Source organism: Erinaceus europaeus, chromosome 11 (assembly GCF_950295315.1).
Source record: "Erinaceus europaeus chromosome 11, mEriEur2.1, whole genome shotgun sequence".
In the NCBI taxonomy this organism is placed as follows: Eukaryota; Metazoa; Chordata; class Mammalia; order Eulipotyphla; family Erinaceidae; genus Erinaceus; species Erinaceus europaeus.
Genome location: NC_080172.1, coordinates 104,215,272 through 104,219,205, shown reverse-complemented (window position 1 = coordinate 104,219,205; position 3,934 = coordinate 104,215,272). Strand labels below are relative to the sequence as shown.

General features: G+C 45.3%; 1 long non-coding RNA gene across 1 annotated transcript; it reads left to right on the top strand.

The window, feature by feature from the left end:
• The first annotated feature begins 1,542 nt into the window (after positions 1-1,542).
• On the top strand, positions 1,543-3,123 carry LOC132541255 (uncharacterized). The gene is made up of 2 exons (XR_009552422.1): positions 1,543-1,683; positions 2,743-3,123. It is a non-coding gene; the product is annotated as an uncharacterized LOC132541255 (long non-coding RNA).
• Positions 3,124-3,934: the final 811 nt, after the last annotated feature.

Here is a 3,934-nt window from a genome sequence, read left to right as displayed (position 1 = left end):
TGAGGCCAAATTTTGGGCATAGATTCAGATTCCAAGATGTGGGACAGGAATATAGTGAACCACTTCTTTGCTGTGGGGCACAAGTTAAGAATGAGTTCTGGGGTGATGTTATCATAGCCAGCAGCCGTTCCCGGTTTAACCCTCTTCAAAGCGTCTTCCAGTTCAGACAGTGTAAAGGGAGAGAGTTTTGGAGATGGACAAGATAAACGGAAGTGGGATGACCACTCATGAGAAATTTCTCTTTTCCAGACTGGATCAATCTTAGCACATCCAACTTGAGTTAGGTGACTGGCCACTGAGTTTGGAGATACGGGAGGATGGGAGATGGGAGAGGGTTGTTTACCGGCACCCAGACTATGAAGAAGCTTCCAGGCCTTCCTACTTGAGTGGGTGAAGTTCAGACTTTCCGTGAGTTGTTGCCAGCAGGCTTGGCGTGCTGCATCCAGGGAGGCAATGAGATGGTCAGCCACATCTGGGTCGCCCAACTCATCATACTGCTTTAGTAGTTGCTCGCATTCAGCATCAAGACAAGGCGTATAGTTAGCACGTCTCCCACGAGGAATAGCTTGGGAAGCTGCTTTGAAGATGGCTTGGCAGAAGTGCCTGTAGGAATCTTCAGAGGGGATACAGTTAATTGGAATTGCAGCAATAGATTTGTTGATAAGATCACTGAACAGACGCCAGTTTGCTTTCCGAAAGTTCCATCTTAGTTTCTCTGAGCACAGAATCAGTGGGAGCTGGAGACCAATGTGGATGATAGCTGGGCGGTGATGACTGTGCGGGAAGTCTTTGAGAACTTGTCTGGTAGCGGGAAAGGCTTGGCTGTTGACTGTGCTAATCCAGCACAGGTTGGGTGACGAGTCTTTATTCCATCTAGCACTGTGAAAAGAGCCTGGCTGTTTGGGATCATATAATAGGGAAAGGTCATTTGCTGAAGCCCAGTCGGCTAAGATAGAGCCATCAGCATGAGTGGAGGAATATCCCCAGTCTTGGTGATGACCATTAAAGTCTCCAACATAAACGGCTGGGTGATTCGGGCTAGGCAGGACCTCATTATCCCATGAGGCACTGGGAGGCTTATATACGTTGATGAGCTGAATAGTTCCAATAGTAATGGAGGTGTAGAAGGTTGAAGAGGCCGTATGGTAAACGTCCACAAGATACGATTTGGCGTAGATGGCTCGGCCATGTTTAGGATGGAGATTATAGCATATTAAATCGAATCCACTGATGGTGAATCGAGCAGCTTCATCGACTGCTATATATGTTTCTTGTAGGCAAATAACATCTGCCTGATGCTGTATCGCCAGTTGACCAATAAGAACGCGTTTGGCAAAGGACAGCCCCTCAACATTAAGTTGGAGGACTCAAAGAGCAGGACCAACAGCTTGAAAGCTGTCAGGAGCTTCTTGTTGCTGGCTTTGAAAGTGACTGGGATCCATGTGGATTCAGTCGGCTAGGAAGGATTGTCAGTTTCCCCAATGAATGGGTACTCATGGGATGCAACACGGGAAGGTCGATTCAATGCATCCCTGCATGCTTCTCTCAATTCATACCAAATGATACTGCATCTGCTGATCCCAGCCTAATCAATGCAGAGAGTACTACCTCAGCATGCTTGACTTCAGACTGTGTCCAGAGACCTCAGGTATGGAATGTCAACCCTTCAGCCTCATAACTTGGGTGAGACCTTTCCTTTCATAGTATTTTCTAATTCCATTCCAGGTAGTTCACTTCCTAACGAAGTCCCAAAACCTAGATATAGATCAGGTCCTGTGAGATAGAGCATATGTTCACATGTGTGCATAAATCAGGGCAAAATATATACCTGAAAGCAAAAGTACACAATAGTCTGTAGTGAGTCAGTATAAAATTCATAATGAAATAGTATCTAATTAGACTTAGATACCCTCCTCACCTAATTCCTATTACAGTTCTCTCACTCACTCCAAGCTAATCTTAGGAAAGCAAGGTCTGCATAAGCTGAATAAGGCAAGAGACTGGCATACTTAAAGATGACTCTTTAGTCACTCTCAGGCCACCCCATCAGCTGGGTCCCTATTCAGGGAGTCCTGAGATTCCCAAACAGACATGATAGACCTAAACCTCAAATAAATCCCTCTCTCTGTTGTTACCAGTCATCTCTATCAGGAACAACAAAGCAGACCCCTTTGAGGGGCCACCATAGGACCTTGCCCTCAATTTGGATCAACAAAGGTAGAGAAGTTTCCATCCTCTGAAAGGAGGCTGGACAGCACACTCTTTGCTACACCTGAGGAAGACAGGTCAATATTGGGGCAGCCTGGAATGTTCCTACTCATGACTACAGAATGTGAGCTTAGATCTACAGGGATGCAGAGGTCACATAGGCTCTTAAGCTGAATATGGTCCCAGACCACATCAAATCTATAGGGTTTACAGTCAACAATATTTATACACCTTTCTCATATTAGGGAGCTACTCTCTTCCCTGATCCAGCTTTCTGGCCCTTTTTCCAGCCATGACATCATCTCCCCAGACAATAACTTGGATCCACCTGCATATCAGATTTCAGGCTCAGGGGGGGAAAAGAAAGAAAAATAGTATAGGCACAGGCCCTTTGGAATATAACCAAAATATGCCTACTAGTTATCCACAAAATGGAGTACTCCCCCAACTCTCTCTTCATCTGTACTATTCCAGCCTTTAGGATCATGATTGGTCAACAGTTTGTTTGGCATTGTATGTTAACTCTCTTTTCAGTCACCAGGCTCCAGATGCTAGCATGATGCCGACCAGACTTCCCTGGACAGATGACCCCACCAGTGTATCCTGGAGCTCCAATTCCCCAGAGCCCTTCCCCACTAGGGAAAGAGAGAGGCAGACTGGGAGTATGAATCAACCTGTAAATGCCCCTATTCAGCGGGGAAGCAATTATAGAAGTCAGATCTTCGACGTACTGCATTCCACAATGACCTTGGGTCCATACTCCCAGAGGGGTAAAGAATAGGAAAGCTATCAGGGGATGGGATGGGATATGGAGTTCTGGTAGTGGGAATTGTGTGGAGTTGTACCCCTCTTATCCTATGGTTTTTTTCAGTGTTTCTTTCTTATGAATAAAAATAAATAAAAAGAAAGAAAAAATATTTCTCCTTGAAGAACACTGGCTGAGTACAATCTGTGGTATTTCACATTTTTCAAATTACTTTACACAGAAGTCATTCAATAACAATCTGTTTAGACATTCTTTTCTTTTTTTTTTTTCCTTTTTTTTAATTTAAGAAAGGATTAATTAACAAAACCATAGGGTAGGAGTGTACAATTCCACACAATTCCCACCACCCAATCTCCATATCCCACCCCCTCCCCTGATAGCTTTCCCACTCTCTATCCCTCTGGGAGCATGGACCCAGGGTCATTGTGGGTTGCAGAAGGTAGAAGGTCGGGCTTCTGTAATTGCTTCCCCGCTGAAAATGGGCGTTGACTGGTCGGTCCATACTCCCAGTCTGCCTCTCTCTTTCCCTAGTAGGATGGGTCTCTGGGGAAGCGGAGCTCCAGGACACATTGGTGGGATCTTCAGTCCAGGGAAGCCTGGCCGGCATCCTGATGACATCTAGAACCTGGTGACTGAGTAATGAAGCTGAAGGGTTGTCATTCCACAAGTGAAGTGTCTGGACACAGTCTGAAGTAAAGCATGTTGAGGGGGCAATCGTTGTGTTGGTTAGGTTGTGATCCGCAGATGCAATATTACTTGATATGGATTGGGAGAGGCATACGGGAAAGCGGGCCCTATCCAATGTGTCCAGGACTGGGGGAAGTAGAGCCTCTATAGTGGAGATGTGAGGTTCCTGCTGCCTTAGGGTTCAAAAAGACAATCTATAGTTAATGTTATCATCATATTATTTGGTAATTGGGTTAACTTTGAAAAGTCCTTTTGTTAGGGTTTGCTGTACAG